Source organism: Callithrix jacchus, chromosome 6 (genome assembly GCF_049354715.1).
Source record: "Callithrix jacchus isolate 240 chromosome 6, calJac240_pri, whole genome shotgun sequence".
Taxonomy (NCBI): Eukaryota; Metazoa; Chordata; class Mammalia; order Primates; family Cebidae; genus Callithrix; species Callithrix jacchus.
Genome location: NC_133507.1, coordinates 108,450,918 through 108,471,066, shown reverse-complemented (window position 1 = coordinate 108,471,066; position 20,149 = coordinate 108,450,918). Strand labels below are relative to the sequence as shown.

The following is a 20,149-nucleotide window of genomic DNA, read 5'->3' as shown; positions in this document are numbered from 1 at the left end:
TTAGATGGGGCAAGACAGTTTAAAAAGAAACAGCTGGAGTGTGATCTAATCTTCATGTTCCAATTTACTTATGTATAAAACATGCATAAAAAATTAAACTATGCTGAACAATTTGTGTGCTCTCTGTTCCTGGCATGCCTCCACTCTGTCAGAGCAGCAGTCCTGGCTTGAGAGAACCCAGGGATGCCTTTAAAAAATAAATACATTATTTATAGAATACAGCTCCCATAAATTTAATATTAATTTGACTACATCATTATAATTATGTCTGAACCAGAAGTATGTCCTCATGTTCAGGCCTTCTTTGTCAAGGCCACTTGACCTTCTTAATCATGACAACAGGAATGGTACAACTTTGCAACAGCTTTTGGGAGTGACATCAGATTAAATTAAGCACTCATGCATTTATGGATAAGCATAGAAAAGCAGGAAGGCATCCACAGGGAATTAATAGTGCATCAGGAAGTTGTTGTGTAGTTCTTGGTCATGTGTAAATAATGTGAATGTGAACTTGTGGTCCTGCATGGAACGTTCAATGTGTTCATATACCTCATAAAATTTTATTATATATTTCAATCTTTTTGTCCAAATTAGTTATTAACAAAGGAATGTTTACTCCACTGGTATAATTTGCTAATAGTGATTTTTTGGTTGATTTAATTAACTACGTATTATGAGTTCAAGACTGTGCTAAGAACATGAAGCCAAAAGGCTACATGTTACTACGGGGCTGGGTGGGTTACTGTCAAATTTAAAAAGCAAAAACAAAAAACCCAGAAAATAACAAATCTTGGTTAGAATGTAGAGAATGCGGAATGCTTGTAAGAAGGCAAAATGGCATAGCTGCTATGGAAAACAATATAACAGTGTCTCAAAACATAAAAAAAAAGAATTATCATATTATCTAGCAATGCCACTTCTGGATATATATCCAAAAGCATTGAAGAAGATTCTGGAAGAGCAATATGCACACCCATATTCATTGAAGCACTATTCACAGTAGCCAAGATGTGGAAATAACCTGTGTGTCCATCTACAGCTACATGGGTGAACAAAATATGTTACATATATACAATGGGATATTATTCAACCTCAAAAAGAAGGGAAATTCTGACACATGCTGCAATATGGATGAAGCTTGAGGAAATTGCATTAAATGCAATAACCCAAACACAAAAAGACAAATATCTGATTTCATGAGTTATCTATAGTAGTTAAACTCATAGAAACAAAAGTCTGTGGGGAGGCAGAATTGGGGAGTTATTTAAATGTATAAAGTTTCAGATTTACAAGATGAAAATATTCTAGAGGTTTGTTAAATAACAATGTGGATGGACCTAAAACTATTGAACTATACGTGTATACATTATTAAGATGGTAACTTTGGTTTTATGCACTTTTTATTCCAACAAAAGTTATTAAAGCCTATATAGATAAATTGATTTTATATAAACCTGGTATAATTATGGAATTATGACTGAACAAATAGTTAAATAGTGAATATACATGCATAACTGGTATTTATAGAGACAATACTTAACTGGTATATTCTGGGATAAGAGGAACAGCTGTTCTGATTGGTCAGCCATTCATTCTAGGCTATCTAATCTGATGGGTTGCTGCTGACTCCTCTTTGAGTACACAAAAGGACTAACACACACATTAACTGTGCACACTCACTGCCTCCCACCCATAAAGAGCTGGGGAGTAGAGGGAAGAGGTGGCACAGAAAGGAACAGAGAAGCTTGGTCATCTCAAGTACAGCAACAAGGTTTGTATTTATACATTCTCTAGAAGAAATCTGCATATGGCATAATTGATGAGTAAAAAATAGAGCCACCTGGTCTCCATTAGTCCAAAAGCACAAAGCATCCAGATGCGGAGTTGAAATTCCACTTTCCACCAAGAGGTAAAGAGGTAAGGCTTGGGAGTGAGGTGAAGATTTGAGACATTTAAAAATGAGATGAACAGTCCTATAATCCCAATACTTTGGGAGGCCAAGGCAGGTGGATCACCTGAAGCCCGGAGTTTGGAATCAGCTTGGCCAACATGATGAAACTTCATCTCTGCTAAAAATACAAAAATTAGTCTGGTGTGGTGGCAGGTGTATGTAATCCCAGCTACTCTGGAAGCTGAGGCGGAAGTGGAGGCTGCAGTGAGTGGAGATTTAACCATTGCACTCCAGCATGGACAACAAAAGCAAAACTCCATCTCAAAGTAAAATAAAATAAATAAAATAATATAAAATAGATGAAGAGGTACTAGAAAAGCTGAAACATGTGAGGGAAATGGACAAGAGAAGGGCAGGCAGGGGGCAGGAGTTGGTGGGGTAAGTGAAAAAGGGGAAAGAGGAGAGAAAAAAATATGTGTTGAGGGGGAGAGATTGCTTCAGCATATCCAGCTTCATATTTAACAAACAGATAAGTAGTTTGTTGTAATATAAAATTATGTTTGGCCACTGAAATTTTTTTGCAGACTTTATTCTCCTCAAATGTTTATGGAATGAGTAACATGGGTGTTTAGATGATGAATTTCTGACAGTGTTCCCTCCTCTTACTATTTGCTGAATGTTTTTATCAAGAAAGTAAGTTGAATTTTGTCAAATGTTATTTCTACATCTACTGGTATAATCACATGGCTTATCTTTTTTACATTAATATTGTGATACATGGATTTTCAAATTTTAAAACAATCTTACATTCTTGAAATAAATCACATGCAGTCATTGTATCTTACCCCTAATAATATGGTTGGATTTTGTTTGCTAATTCTGTGTTATGTTTTCTTTTTCTTCCTAAAACTTTTGCATATATATTCAAGAGGAATATTAGCCTCCATTTTTGTTCATCTGATTTTGATAACAGGATGATTCTATTCTCATATAATGAAGCTGGAAACATTCTCTTCACTCTAAATTTTTTGAAGTTTTTATACAATCTACATTATTTCTTTCTTAATTGTTTGGCACACTTCAGTAGTTTATTTTGTGGAAAAAAATTTAACTATGTATTTTGTGTCTTTAACAAATATAGGATTACTCAATTTATCTATTTCTTCTTGAATGAGTTTGGTAGTTTTGTCTTTAAAGGAATCTATTTTATTTTTTATAGTTGTTTGCATAAACTTGCTAATAAACTGCTTTATGGTCCCTTTAATGTCCTTTCCTTAGAATCTGTAGTGAGGTTACCTTTTCATTGCTGTTATTGATCATTTGCGTCATCTCCCTATTTCATGATTAGCCAGCTTCTGTAGTCACCAGCAATTTTTGATATTTTGTATATTCATTTTTAATCAATTCAAAATACTTTTTAATTTTTTTTTTAATTTTGTTTGTCTCATATGTATTTGACAAAGTCTTATTTAGTTTTCTATATTTGGGGATATGTCAAAAATCTTTGTTATGTATTCCTAATTTAATTTCATTGTGGTTAGAGAACACACTTTTTATGACCTATGAGACTATTGATAGGCTTTTTGTTCGAAAATATCCTTTGTCTTAATAAATCTTTTATATGCACTTGAGATAAATGTGTATTTTGCTATTCTTGGATAGAGTGTTCTACAAAATTAAATTAGGTCAAACCACTTGATAGTATTGTTTAAGTATTCTATGTCACTGCTGATGGTGTGACTACCTATGAAATCCTAGGCAGACAGTTTACATTTCTTTTCACACTTTAAAAATCTTCCTTTACTGTTGTCTCCTTTTCATTGTCTATAATAAAATTTGCATAAATGTAATGTGTCTTTTTTCTTTAGTTGTTTTTAACATTTTCTCTTTTTTGTTGGTTTTGAGCAATATGATTACAGTGTACTTTGGTGTAGTTCCCTTCAGGTGTCTTATGCTTGAGGTTCATTGAGATTTTTTTCCCCACTTTTTCTACTTTTATTTTATTTTATTATTTTTTTAATTGCATTTTAGGTTTTGGGGTACATGTGAAGAATATGCAAGATAGTTGCATAGGTACACACGTGGCAGTATGTAGCTGCTTATAGTTATCCTACAGTTATGAAGCTTTAATTATATTTAAAAATTCTTTTTCTCCTGCTGTGTTTCATTTTGTTTAGTTTCTATTATCATGTTTTCAAACTCATTAATCTTTTCTTCTGTAATTTTTGATCTTTATTTACTCTTATTCCGTGTTTTTTTCAACTTGAACATTAAAGCTTTTATCTCTGTAAGTATATTTTCGTCTTTTTAATATTTTTCATATCTCAATGTTTTGAACGTATGAAATGCAGAACTAATGCAGTAACTACTTTGGTGTCTTCTTATGAGAATTCTAACATCGGTTAGTCTGAATTTTGATTGATTGATTGATTGTTGTTGTTGTTTTTTTCCACTTTAGCAGAGGTCATATTTTCTAGCTTCTTGAATACCTGATAATTATGCATGTATGCCAGATATTATAAATTTTAGACAGTGGAATATTGGTTTCTCAATAATATTCTAGAGCTTAGCTGTATTATGCAGTTCAGTTATGAGGAAACAGTTTCATCCCTTAGGTTTTGTTTTTAGGAAGTGTTAATTAGAGATTATCTGACTGGCACTGACCACTTTCCCCAATTTTTCATCATGTATGAGTCTTCCCATTTATTTCTGTTGGAACAGGCACAATTCCCAGCCTTGTATGAGGACTGAGTACTGTTTACTCTAACACTTTTAGGTGCTGCTTTCTCAAACATGGGTAGTTTCTTTACATAAGTGCTTTTATCAGGACTGTGCTGAATACCTAAGGAGGACCCTCTGCAGATTTTTAGGACTCTTTCTGTGCAACTTCTTCTCTTCTGGTGATGTATCTTGCAAATGTTAGCCACTTCAGTTTTCCCAGACTGTCAGCTATCTTTCCCTAACCCAGGTATACTACTTGGTTCTTCCTGGGTTCCCACTTCCCTATGCCATAGTCCTGGATAGAATCTTAACCACTTGACCCAAGATTAATAAATATGCATTGTAGCAAAGAAAGAGAGGTTATTTTCAGATGCAACTCACACAAGTAGGTTTTATCAGGTAGCAAGCTTTGCCATTTTTCTTCAGTTTTCTAAACTCTAATTTGTTAAAGTTTTACCTAATCATTGAATATACAAAAGTTCTAAACAAACTTTTTTCACTCTTCTTATACTAGAATCTGGCTTTTAGAGTCTGTATGTGAGCCAAGCTCCCTGAGTTAACTGGAGAAGTGATAAAAAAAAAAAAGAAAACTGATTGGATACATGTATGACTACACACAGATTGTTGACTTAAAAATACACTAGCTCAAATAAAAGAAGAATTAAGCATTGTGAATGCTATACTTTTTCAACATCCATGGTTAATTCTACAATAATAACTTCTATGAGACTAAAAATATTAGACTTCAACAAATAAAATTATAAATCTATTGCAATCAATAAAATAGAGAAGTGAACAAAATGTTCTGGAAGAAAAGAAACGCGAGCAACAAATTCTTCATGGGGCAAACGAACATTTAAAGCCTTCTTGAAAAAAATGTCTTTTAATCAGGGCTTTGGAGAATGATTGGGCATTTAGTGGGCAGAGAGAGTAGGCACAGACATTTCAGTCACAAATGAAATAACCACTAAATGTAGAAAGTATGCAATGATATAGATTACTAAGTTTATTAAGATGAAGCTCTGGGCTTGGCGCGGTGGCTCACACCTGTAATCCCAGCACTTTGGGAGGCCGAGGCGGGTGGATTACGAGGTCAAGAGATCGAGACCATCCTGGTCAACATGGTGAAACCCCGTCTCTACTAAAAAGACAAAAAAATTAGCTGAGCATGGTGGTGCATGCCTGTAATCCCAGCTATTCAGAAGGCCGAGGCAGGAGAATTGCCTTAACCCAGGAGGCAGAGGTTGCGGTGAGCTGAGATTGTGCCATTGCACTCCAGCCTGGGTAACAAGAGCGAAACTCTGTCTCAAAAAAAATAAATAAATAAAAAGATGAAGTTCTTTGATTTTTCCCAATGGTAATTAAATATATGGAGCCACAACTCTCTTCAGCATTGAACCTTGAGTGATAGATGTTCTTCTGTCCATAATTCTCTTAGAAGAATTATGTTTTTCACTTAGAAGAATAATATTCCTGCAAGCAATTCCTTTAAATAAAAACTAAATATTACACATTCTAAAAGGCATGAAGTTAGGCCTGAGCAGGTGGTTCATTATCATTCAATCTGATACACGCATAGCCTATGGACCTGACAGCAAAACAATCTGATAAAATGTCTGGAATTATCATACTATTTAATAAATAATCTTAATATTTGCTTAGTACTTATTTATGGCAGGTATTGTGCTAGGCCTGGTAATGCAAGACTTAACAAGGAATACTTGTGGCCTGCTTTCAGGGAGCTCCTGGAAAATACTGAGTAACTACTCTATAGGTTATGTATAAGGACATGACAAGATATACAAGATAATGAGGAACATATTAAAGGAACTCTGAAGCATTCTATCCCAGTGGTTAAGCATTCATATGGTAGAACCATATAGCTTAGATCTAAATTACAGCTTTGCCAATTACTTAACATCTCTGAGCTTCAGTTTCCATGAAAATAGAGCCTGAATCGAAATGTATAATCTAGAAATTAGATGAAAAATATATAATCCCAGATAAACCACAATAAAAAAACAATAGGGGAAGTGATGAGGTAGAGAAGGAGGGAAATGAATACAAGATGATGGGTTACTGAGGTAACCACACTTCTCAGGAAAACACCATTTATCAGTCTATGACACTTTCATAAAGATAGTGCACTGAACCTCAACATATGTGTAACAATTTGTCTGAGGGATGTCATAGAAGAAACTTATCTGCCACATTTTATCTCCTATGATATCCACGTTTTATCTCCTATGACTAGGTTTTACCACCATGACGAGTTTAACCGCTTAAACTTCTAGGTTGTCTCACCTGGACCCTTTAGAAAGTGCTAGAAAATTAAGCCAATACCCTGGGCTGTGACACTTTCTCTGAATTCAGAAGTAGTTGGAGAAGCCAGACTCCCATAGCAGCAGTCTCAGAGGTGTGAGTATACAATGAACATAGATAAGCAGCTGCAGTGAAAGGAGGGTGGAACTAGCAAACAAGTTGCAGATGCATGTGAAGACTTCGAGTTCTGCAGCTGAGCATTAGAGAAGTACATGCTGGCAGATGCAGGTCAGTAGGAGATAGCTGGTGTGAGAGTAAGTAATTTCTTTACAGAAGAAGCAGGGGTACTATGTCCAGAGATTTTATGTAAGGTCAGTTTTTGGAACAAAATATAATTTTGTATGGCTATATATAGCACAGTTCAAAGGAGATCTGAAGAGTACAAATAAATAATATTGGAAAGATGAGGCTGTATGAAAAAATAGACAATGAGGCTAGGTGTAGAAGCTCACACCTGTAATCACAGCATTTTGGGAGGCTGAGGCAGGAGAAAATCTTGAGGTTAGGAGTTTGGGACCAGGCTAGATGACATGGTGAGACTCTGCCTTTGTAAAAACATAGTAAGTTAAATGGACATTGTGGCTCAAGTCTGTTGTCTCAGCTACTAAAGAGGCTTAGATGGGAGGATCACTTGAGCCCAAGGAGGCTGAGACTGCACAGAGGTATGATCATGCCATTGCCCTCCAGCCTGGGTGAAAGAGTGAGACTCTGAAAAAAGAAAAGAAAAGAGAGGAAAAGAAAAGAAGAGGTGAGAGAGAGAGAGAGAGAGAAGAAAAGAAAATAGAGAGAAAGAAAATAGCTAATAAGTTACAGTGAAGTAAAGTGAGTGATAATGAAGCTAAAAAGTACTGCAAGGTAAAATAATTACCCATAGATGCTGGGTACAAATATATTGTGAATACATACAGCAAGCTACTTAAGGCCACTGAAAAAAGTTGAGAGAGATTCATTGGAGATTTAAGACATTCAAAAATACCCCTGTATTTGGGAATTTAGAAAACCACATACATACCTAAAGAAAGATCCATCCTCAGAGAAATCTGAGAAGATGATAAGCTTTCTCCTTAGAGTGATAGCTAGATTCAGTGCAAGCTGAGTAGTGTTAGGAGTGATCCAACACAGAGTCAATGTTCAAAAACTGGGAGAGGTTTTGTGTTTGCTTTTTTCTTCCTGTTGTTCAAGCAAATTTCTGTCAAACGTTAGCTGAACACAAGCTAAGGGATAGAGACTTCACTTACCACACATGACAAGGCATACACTTTATGCACAAATATTTTAGGAAAGTTGCTGAATAAATGGGCTAATATATGATTCAACATGAAAGACAAAACAAAACAACAAACAGCACACTATTGTTTTTCCATGCCTGTTAAGTAGAAGAACCTGATTTCTAGAGGGGACACAGAGTGAGAGATGTTGAACTATACGTGTGTTGTCTATAGATGACTCAGATTAGCTCCAAAGACACATTTAGATACAAAAGAAAATATGAATAATCATATGCTTTGCAAATATTAATGAAAAGAAGGTTGAAGTCGATGAACTAGTAACAAACTGGACTTTAAGTCAAAACTGTTGCAGGAGACTAAGAAAGGCCTTATATATGGATATAAGGTTCAATTCATCTAGACAATATATAATTATAAACATATTTGCATCAAATAACAGAGTGCATAATCTTAGAAGTAAACTGACAGAATTGAGGTTGCTAATAGACAGTGATGCAGTAATAACTGGAGACTTTACTACACTAGCATATATCAAGGGACAAAACATGTCTCAATCAATTTAAAAATATCAAAATCATCATATATATATATTTGGAGACGGGGTTTCGCTCTTGTTTACCCAGGCTGGAGTGCAATGGTGTGATCTCGGCTCACCGCAACCTCCGCCTCCTGGGTTCAGGCAATTCTCCTGCCTTAGCCTCCTGAGTAGCTGGGATTACAGGCACGCGCCACCACGCCCTGCTCATTTTTTGTCTTTTTAGTAGAGACGGGGTTTCACCATGTTGACCAGGATGGTCTCAATCTCTTGACCTCGGGATCCACCTGCCTCGGCCTCCCAAAGTGCTGGGATTACAGGCGTGAGCCACCGCACCCGGCCCCATCCAAGATACATTTTATGACTAGAATGGAATTAAGATAGAAATCAGTAAAAGAAGAAAATAATTCCCAAATATTTGTAAAATAAATAAACAACAAATGTGTGTTGGAAGATATCACAGGGAAATTTAGAAAATACTTAGGCACAATAGAAAATAAAAACACCAGCCAGCTGCGGTGGCTCACGCCTGTAATCCCAGCACTTTGGGAGGCCGAGGCGGGTGGATCACGAGGTCAAGAGATCGAGACCATCCTGGGCAACATGGTGAATCCCCGTCTCTACTAAAAATACAAAAAAAAAATTAGTTGGATATGGTGGCACGTGCCTGTAATCCCAGCTACTCAGGAGGCTGAGGGAGGAGACTTGCCTGAACCCAGGAGGCAGAGATTGCGGTGAGCCGAGACAGTGCCATTGCACTCCAGCCTGGGTAACAAGAGCGAAATTCCATCTCAAAATAAATAAATAAATAAATATAAAAACACCGCACCTCAAAATCTATAGGCTATGGAGAAAGCAGTACTCAAGGAAATTTATAGCAGCAAGCATCTACATTAAAAACAAAGATTTAAAATCGATAGCCCTACTTTGCCTTTTAAGAAACTAGACAAGGAAGAGCATACTGAAGTAAAACCTAGCATAAAGGCAGAAATAGTAATGAGTACAGAAGAAACAGAGAACAGAAAATCAACAGAGTGAATCAAGAAAAGCCAAAGTTTGTTCTGTGAGAAAGATCAATGAAATTGACAAACCTTTAGCTATACCAGCAAAACAAACAGAGAGACAAGGCACAATTAATTTAAACAGAAAACATTAGTATTGACTTTACAGATATAAAAAGAATTACACAACAATATTTCAGGAAAATTGTACACCAACAAATTTGTTAAACCAAATGAAATGGATAAATTTTTAGAAACACATAAAATTACCTAAAAGGACTCAAGATAAAGAAAATCTTAATGAAAACATTGAATGAGTAATAAAAAGTCTTCTAAAAAGCCTTGCTCCCCCCTCCAAAATAAAAAAAAGCCCAGGACCAGATGGCTTCATGTGTGAATTCTATCAAACATTTTCCTTTCTTTACTCTTGTGCTTTAACATCTGGGGACTTACTGGTCCTGGAGGAATTGCTCTTCCCAGAGTTGACTGGTTCCTTGAGATAGTAAGCAACTCACTCGCAATCATGCTTTTCAAACACCAAGCAACCAATCCAGAACCCATACCTTCATTTTTCAGGCCCAAACACATCTGACCACTATCCATCAATCCTAATTACCCCAGAGCCAGCTATCAGACCACCAGGGACAGTCCCTGATCCCATTGAAATTATTCAAATTAGCAAGTCCTAAACCTGCTTACTTTGCTTTGCCCATTCATTTTCATACAATAAAGTCTCTTGTCCATGGCTCCTGACCTTGCTCTGCCTCCTGAGAGACCCTTGATACCTCTCTGTACATCCCTCTTTAGAACCATAACATATTTTCTTTTCAATGAAAAATATCTTCTGATCTGTTGACCTTATTATACCTCAATTGCTTTTATTATTACACTACATTTTATAACACATTTAAAGCAGAATAAATGGGAATACTTCTCAAACTTTTCCAAACAACAGCAAAGTAGGCCACAGTTCCTTACACCTTTGGTAAGTCCAACAAGACTCAGAAACAAAATATATCAAAAGAAAGAATATTACAGATCAATATCTCCTATAGATATAAAAGTAAAAATGTCCCTCCCAAAAATAATATTAAATTGAATCCAACGGTATCTTAACAGTATTATACATCATCATCAGGTGAAATGTATTATCCCAGAAAATAATGATGGTTCAACACAGAACATCAATCAGTGTGATGCAACGTTAATGGAAATGATGAAAAAAATCATCTCAATTGATATAAAAAGGCATTTCAAAAAACCAAATACTGTTTTATGATAACACTCTGAAAACTAACAATATATTGGAACTTTCAAAATATGATAAAATACATTAATGTACTTTTAAAAAAATGCATTACCTACATTATATTCATTGGTCCATGACTGCAATCTCTACCCCTAAATCAGAAAAAAGACAAGAATACCTGCTTCTGTCATTGCTATTCAACATTATATCAGATGTTCTAGCTACAGCAGCTACAAGTGGAGAATATAATGCAAAAATCTAAATTGGAAAGAAGTAAAACTATCTCTATTCACAGGTGGCAAATCCTATTTATATAAAATCCTGAGTAATCCACAAAAGAAGCCTCTAGAGCAATTGAATAAATTCAGCAAAGTCAAATATTATGAAACCAACACATACAAAAAAGTTGTATTTCCATATTCCCATAATGGACAATCTGAAAAACAAAATTAAAAAGCAATGACATTTACAATAGTATATAATAGCATAAAATATCTAGAAATATGTTTAACCACAGGGTTAAATACTTGCACAGCAAAAACTAGAACATTGCTAAAATAAATTTCAGAAGACCTAATATTAATTGAAGAATAACCTGTGTTCATAAGCAGGAATACTTAATAGAAGTAAGGTGTCAAAACTAATTAAAGTATCAGTCTGTATATTTAATATAATCCCTAAATTTCTAATTTCCAAAAGCCTTTTTTTGCATAAATCCAAAAGCTGATCATTAAATTTACATAAAATTACAAACCAAGTTTACATTATGGGTAAACAATAAAAAATGTGGAATATATATTCAATAAAATACTATTCAGCCATAATAAATGAAATTTATATACATGCTAAAACATGGATAAACCTTAAAAACATTATGCTAAGTAAGATAAGCCACACACAAAAGAATATCCGTAGCATGATTTCACTTATATAATAAATATCTAGAAGAGGCAAACTAAGGTTAGAAATTACCAAGGGTTGGATATGAGAATGAATACAGAGCTTGTATTTGGAGTGATAAAAATGCTTTGGAAACAATGGATAACAGATACACGACATGAGAATGTGATTAATGTATCTAAACTATTCTCTAAAAACTGGTTGAAATGGCAAATTTTATGTTTATATATATATATATATATATATATAATGAAAATAATTGGGAAAAAATATATATAATGAAAAATTAAACAAACAAGTCTAGGTTTTAATTTTTAATATTATTTGTTGCAGTTTTGATATTAGGTTATTCAAACTCTCTTACTGAATTTATTAATTTAAAATTTGGAAATAGCCATGTTCTTTTTATAAAGTTATAAGACACAAGTAGGCAAATTCCCTAATATTTGCAAAATGTTTAGCAAAGCAACTTGGGCATATTATATGATCCACATACTTCAATTTATATCCTTTCTTTCCCTACATTCTCACTTTTATCTTTTTTGCATTAATTGGTTAATTTGTTTTTATGAAATGACTCAAACTTCCAGTAACTTTTTCATAAACATTTTAAAGAATAGTTTTGGGAGGCCGAGGCGGGTGGATCACGAGGTCAAGAGATCGAGACCATCCTGGCCAACATGGTGAAACCCCGTCTCTACTAAAAATACAAAAAATTAGCTGGGCATGGTGGTGCATGCCTGTAATCCCAGTTACTCAGGAGGCTGAGGCAGGAGAATTGCCTGAACCCAGGAGGCGGAGGTTGCGGTGAGCCGAGATCACGCCATTGCACTCCAACCTGAATAACAAGAGCGAAACTCCATCTAAAAAAAAAAAAAAAAGAATAGTTTTACATTTTTATAAAAGTTGTGTAGGGAGTTGTCATTTAACTCACAACCAGTTTTCCCAATTATTAACATTTTAGGTTAACATAGTACATTTGCCACAATTAATAAACTAATATTATTTTTTTATTTTTTATGTTTTTCTAATATTAGTTCTTTAGTAAATCTTCATTTACCTTTATTTAGTATTTACTTAATATCCTTGTTTTACTGTAGGATTATATTGAGGATACTATATTACGTTTAGTCATCATGACTCCTTAGGTTCTCTTTGGCTGTAAAAGTTTCTCAGATGTCCCTTGGTTTTGATGACATTAATAGTTTTGAAGAATAATGGTCAGGTATTTTTTAGGATGCCCCTCTCATGAAATTTGTCTGCTTTTTTTTTATGACCAAAATAGGGTTTGGGAGTTTGGAGAGGAAGACCGGAGTGCTATTTTCATCACATCCTAGTAAAGGCTCATACTATTGACATGAAATTATAATTAATATCAAACTTGATCACCTGGTTGAGTTTGTCAGATTTCTTCATTATAAAGTATTATTTCTTCTCATTCTCATTCCCATCGTTTTTAGACGGAAGTCACTATGTGCAGCCTACACTTATGGGGTTGGGAGGTAGGCTCCCTCTTTTGAAGAACAGAGTATTTACATAAATTAGATTGAGCACTATATGGAGCAGTTGTCTATTTTCCCTGATTTATTTATTTACTCAATCATTTATTTATATCAATATGGATTCATAAATATTTATTTTATGTTGTAATCCGATAGTGACTTGTATTATTCACTTGAATTTATATGGCTTTGGCCATTGGAAGCTCTTTTAATGGGCTTCTGTGTTCCTTTGAAAAAATTCCATAATCATGGTTTCTTTGAACGCTTTCTTACTTTCTGGTATTAGAAGATACTCTGAGCTCATCTTGTTTATTCCCTGTCTCAGCCCTAAAATAATATGTTTCTCCAAAGTATTCTGGATCTTTTTAACTGCAGAATGATGTTAGGAACCAAAATCTGAACTCTAGCTATGCTCATTGCTACTGGGGTGTCTTTTCTTCGAGGCTCTTAGCTGACAGAGTAAGAATATATATAGTATGTAATCATGGGTCTTTATGCACATATCTAAAAATATATATTTGGTGTATTAATATGTTTCTATACTAAGCTAAACATAAGTTTATATTGTCACCAACCCTAATTAATTACCATATAGATTATTCTAGTCTTCTCCCCTTCCTTATTCTAATATTCTGCTCCGACAGCAAGAATACAGGCTCCTGCCATCTGCTATCTATTATATAATTTTTTCTTCTTGTACACATGCATGTTGGTTTTATAATTGTTAACACATGCCTTTTAGAAAACACCTTTAATAACTACAGCAGTACTTATGTACAGTTCTTTCATCTTTAATATTACAATTTTTTTTCCTTTTTAAACACATGTCAATCAACACCTTTTCCCCTCACCCTCTGGTAAAGCTGCTTCATACATTTCGGGAGGATTTCTAGGTCAAGAGTTCCAGACCAGCCTGACCAACATGGTGAAACCCCACCTCTACTAAAATACAAAAATTAGCCAGGCATGGTGGCATGTGCCTGTAATCCCAGCTACTCAGAAGGCTGAGGCAGGAGAATAACTTGAATCCAGGAGGCATAGATTGCATTGAGCCAAGATTGCAACACTGAACTCCAGCCTGAGGGACAGAACGAGACTCTGTCTCAAAGAAAAAAAAAATAAATATGGTCACATACATTTGTCAAAGTCTTTATTCTGTCTTTGGATTTCTCAAACTCCTACATTGTTGTTCTTAACCTGGACACATTGGATGTAAATCTTTTTGCTGTAAAGTTCTGTGAGTTTTGACAAATGCCTAATGTCATGTATATATCATTTGAGTATCACACGGAATAATTTTACTATTCTAAAATATTCTCTGTGTTTCACCTGCTAAACCTTCTTGATTGCCAAATGTGTAATACTTATCTGTTTACTTTCTCTAGAGTTTTGGCACTTACAGAATGTTATGTAAATGGAATTATACATTATATAGACTTTACAGACTGAATTACTTCACATAGCAATATACACTTAAAATTCATCCATGTATTTGCATTGCTTAACTGGCACATTCTTTTTTTCATCATTGTTTTCACTGTATTCCATTGTATAGACAAACCACAGTTAATCTACTCAACCACTGAATGGCACCTTCATTGTTTCTACTTTTTGTCTATTACATATTATACTGCTGGAAAAATTTGTGTGCAGGTTTTTGTGTGAAAAAAAGTGTTTCAAATCATTTGAGTATATTCCTGGGAGAATGATTGCTGGTTTCTAAGGTAAAATTATATTTAACTTTGTAAGAAACTGTCAAAGTTTCTTCCAAAGGACTGTACTAGTTTGCACATTCATTGGCAGTGAGGGAGAGTAACTTGCTCTTAGTGAGTGAGAGTCACTCGTTTATTGAGTGAGAGTTATTCTTCTCATTTTTGACAGCAATTTTAAGTGTCCTTTTTTTTAACTTTAGCCATTAAAATAGGTCTTTAGAGGTATCTATTTGTTGTTTTAATTTGAATTTTCTAATGAAAAATTATACTGTTTATATTTTCATACTCTTAGTTGAAGTCTAAATATCTTATCTGGTGAACTTTTTATTCAGATATTTTGTCTATTGTAAGTGATTTTTAAAAATATGTTTATCATGTATGTTTTTTGCAAATATTTTCTCCCAGTCTGTGCTTTGTTTTCATTCTGTTAATAGCATCTTTTACAGAACAGAAATTTGTCGTTTTAATAAAGTTCAGATTGTCTTTTTTTCTTTCTCTTTCTTTTATGGATTTTGCCCTTTCGGTCTTGTATCTATAAACGTATCAGCAAACTCAAGGACGCATTTAACTTATTTTCTATTTTTTTCTAGAAACTTTATAGCTTTGGATTTTACATACAAGTCCACAATCAATCTTTGAGTTGATTTTTTATTCAGATATAAGTTATTGGTACGTGTTCATTGTTTTTGCATGTGAACTTCCAATTGTTCCAAAACCATTTGTTAAAAAGTCTAACCTTTTTTTTTCAGTTGCCTGTGACTTTGTAACAATTTATTTTACTACATTTGTGTGAGTCTAATTTCTAGGCTCTTCATTCTGTTCTATGTGTCTATTATTTTACTAATGCCACGTTTTCTGAATTACTATGCTTCATATTAAGTCTTGAAATCAGGTAATGTGATTCTTCCAATGTTGCTCTTCTGCTTCAGTATTTTGTTGACTATTGTAGATAATTTATGTTTCTATATAACTTATAAAATCCAGATTGTCAATACCCAAAAAATGCTTGCTGCAATTTTGAGTGAGATTGCATGGAATCTATAGATCAAGTTAAGAAAAATTAATATTTTAACAATATTGTGCCTTCCCACCTATGAGAACAAAATATTTCTTCATTTCTTTAAATCATCTTTGATCTTACATCGGCATTCTGTTGTTTTCAGTATATTAGATATTACATAGATAGATAGATAGATTTATCTCCAAGTACTTCCATTTTTGATACTATAGTAAAAAATATTTCTAAAAATCCCAATTCCAGAAATTTATTGCTGGTATATAGGAAAGCAATTAATTTTTATATGTTGATTATATATTCTGTGACACTGCTATAATACTTATGAGTTCTAAGGGTATTTTTGTAAATTTTGGGGGTTTGCTACATAGATAATCATGTCATATTCAAATAGAGTCTTGAAGCAGATTTTGAATTTTCAAACTTTAAATTCTTGATATTTTTACATTTTTGCAGATGTAAGGATGTAGTATTGCTAGTAGTATTAACAGCAATGGTAATAAGAACAGTCAGAACATACAGTACTTACATGTAGGCACTATTCAAAACACTCTTTATATATCACTATTTTCATCTAATTTCTTCCATTCTATGGTTTTTCCAGTAATTACTGTGATATATAATCAAATATCAGGCTGGAAGAAGACAATGTATGTTACCACTTGCAAGTGAAAAAAATATTTGCATTTTTGCCTAATAATTATTCTGAAGAAAGTACATTTGTTAAATCTCTACAATCCTTCAGTTCTCAAATATGCATCCTAAATATTAACTCATTTTAATTAATATATATGTATTCATTTTGTTCATTCAATAGTCATTTTCTTGGTACTACTATTTTTCAGGCTTATGAAGATATACATTATTTTCTGACTGTTTACAAACACAGGTGAGGTACCAGTTATAAATGTGGACAATCCTAACATTTCTTTTGTAGCCTGATTTGATCAAGGTAATTTAACTTCTTGTCAACATAAATGGTTTGAAACTAGAAATTTAAAAACCACAGTTTTTTATAAATAAGCTAAAACATACATTGTGGTTCTCTAAATAGAAAAGTACAAGGGACATGACCTTAAAAGTCATCTATTTGAGAGGTATTTAAGAATAGATACAAATTGCTTATTGTGTGTGCTGTTGAACTTACAGTTATATGTGGGAAATATCATTTAAAGCAATGGTGCTAAAGAAAATTGCTAACTAAAAGTACATTCAGGCTGGGCACAGTGGCTGACACCTGTAATCCCAGCAATTTGGGAGGCTGGGGTGGGCAGATAATGAGGTTAAGAGATCGAGACTATCCTGGCCAACATGATGAAACCCTGTCTCTACCAAAAATACAAAAATTAGCCGGGAGTGGTGGCACGGGCCTATAGTCCCAGCTACTCGGGAGACTGAAGCAGAAGAATTGCTTGAACCCAGGAGGCGGAGGTTGCAGTGAGCTAAGATTATGCTACTGCACTCCAGCCTGGTGACAGAGCAAGATTCCGTCTCAAAAAAAAAAAAGTGAATTCAGACCCAAGAATCACTTTTTCCAAACTACCTTTGAAAAATTATGACTGAAGAATCACACTTTTAAGTTTGTTCCTTAGTATGTAAACTATCTTCCTGAATAGACTTCCAGTTTCAAAGAAAGTGTGGCTTTTCATTTTGCAGTTGTGAAAAGTATACTAATACTATACTCATTAAACACAGGGACTCCATAAATACTGATTTTCTGGTTGTCAAGGGAGGACACAATATAGTCATTAGCAACTATTTATAACTGGTATGAATCCCATTCCACTAACTTAAATATTCAAGAAATATAGCTTTCTCTATTCATCTGTATGACACAACTTTATTTTTATATTCAGCTCTTATTCTATTAAGATAGAAAAAATCCAGTTATACTTAACTTAATGTGCCCTCATGTCTCGTTTATTTCATTTCTTATGTTTCTGAATTCTGGTAATCTTAAGTAGAGCCAAGGTAGTGTACGGTGATTGGGGCACATCTGGTGTTGACATCTGCTGAGAATATGTTTTAAATTCCACCCTGTATGTCTTCCATTATTATTCTGCATAGGCTATGGTTGAGTTATTGCACCTCACTTTGACAATTCCCTTTGGGTTCAGGGGTCTAACTCTGATAATAATAGGTTCTACATAGTCACATATTTGAAGAAGAAATTACAGAAATAGCAAAGAAAAGTGAAAAGAAAAACAACAAAGAAAATAGAAGTACAATAGTTTCATCATCTTTTAAAACAGAACATGTAAATTAATGAGAGGAGTTGCCCTTCTAAATTACAAGCTAATAGTAGAAGATGAACTGGAAGGGGTCCTGTGTATGAATTGGCTACCTTTATGTTTTTGATAGATAAAAGACAAAAAGGACATAAAGTTACATATCAAAGCAAAAAAGCAAAACCAAAAAAAATTGCTATATATTTGCACACACGTACATTATCATTCAACACATATCTATTGATTACTCACCACAAACCAGATCAGGTATACAAAGATGAATGATGCAGGACTTTGTCCTCAGAGAGGGTGGGACATATGCTTATCAAATAGTGTAATGAGATTGGTTTGAAAAGACACACAGAGGCTGGGCGCGGTGGCTCACGCCTGTAATCCCAGCACTTTGGGAGGCCGAGGCGGGTGGATCACGAGGTCAAGAGATCAAGACCATCCTGGTCAACATGGTGAAATCCCATCTCTACTAAAAATACAAAAAATTAGCTGGGCATGGTGGCGCATGCCTGTAATCCCAGCTACTTGGGAGGCTGAGGCAGGAGAATTGCCTGATCCCAGGAGTTGAAGGTTGCGGTGAGCTGAGATCATGCCATTGCCCTCCAGCCTGGGTAACAAGAGTGAAACTCCATCTAAAAAAAAAAGAAGAAGAAAAGACACACAGAGAAGTTAATGATTAAGAGAACAGTATTACTCATACAGACCTGCACTTCAATGGACACTATATGATTTAAATATGCATATAGATAGATTACGTATACACATGCACACACACACACACACACACAAACATATATCTCAAACATATATACAAACATATATATCAATAATTTGTTTGAGTCAGAATCTCACTGCTTCCCAGGCTGAAGGGCAATGGCATGATCATGGCTCACTGCAGCCTCAAACTCCTGGGATCAAGCAATCCTCCTGCCTCAGCCTTCCAAGAAGCTGGGATTACAGCCATGCCCAACCATACCCAGTATAATACTTATAGTATAAATACAGTCTGGAGATAGTTATTAATTAAAACTATGTCTTATTGTTTACAAAGAAGCAAGCTAACAATAAAAACATAATTTAGCTTAAAATCCTCAATGAGACTGAGGCTTCTCCTCTTCAGAATTCTGATACTTTCTCCATGCAGGGAGACTGGTTATGGAATAGAGGGTCACAGGTGCAGGATTCAGAACCCACACAATTCCACAAACAAAAGACTTTACTCTCCTTTGAAAGTTCCATTCCCCAACCGCCGCTTGTATTTCTTCTTTGCAAATTCCATCTCCAAGGCAACTTCTCATTTTGTCATGAAGAGAATCTGTTCTTGAAATCATGAATTATCTTAGACATCATCCGGGCAATTTTCTTGGCAGTCAGTTACATGCTGCTGACTGCCCTCACCAAATAGATACCCCTGATGCTCAGGCAGGCACAGACTAGTCTCTGAGGCATGGGGATAAAGGAACTGCTGCTTCTGATGCTGTTGGAGGAAGCATGACTGCTTCCTGTATGATATGGGACTGGCTGCATCTTGACTTTTGCGGATCAGCTGCTCCTCCTGTTCCAAACTTCTCTTGCCCTCTTCAAACATGATAAGGTGGTTTGGCCATAGAGTTGACAGAGACAGTTTTTTCTTGCTAGCTTTTGGGCTAATTGGTATGTGGAGATGAATATCTATTCATCTCAGCAATAACAGCTGTTGCTCTCGGGCATCCTGAAACACAAGTACATCCCCTAACAACTCATGGTTTTCCACCCTTTCATGAAAGTTTAAAGTTTTGATGACAGTGAATTTTTAGTATTTGATCTATTTCTTCAACTGGTTCATGATTGTA

The 20,149-nt window shown here is 34.7% G+C and overlaps 1 pseudogene; it reads right to left on the bottom strand.

The window, feature by feature from the left end:
• Positions 1 to 19,596, bottom strand: part of LOC100388454 (26S proteasome non-ATPase regulatory subunit 14 pseudogene) — a 79,957-nt pseudogene extending 60,361 nt beyond the window's left edge.
• Positions 19,597 to 20,149: the final 553 nt, after the last annotated feature.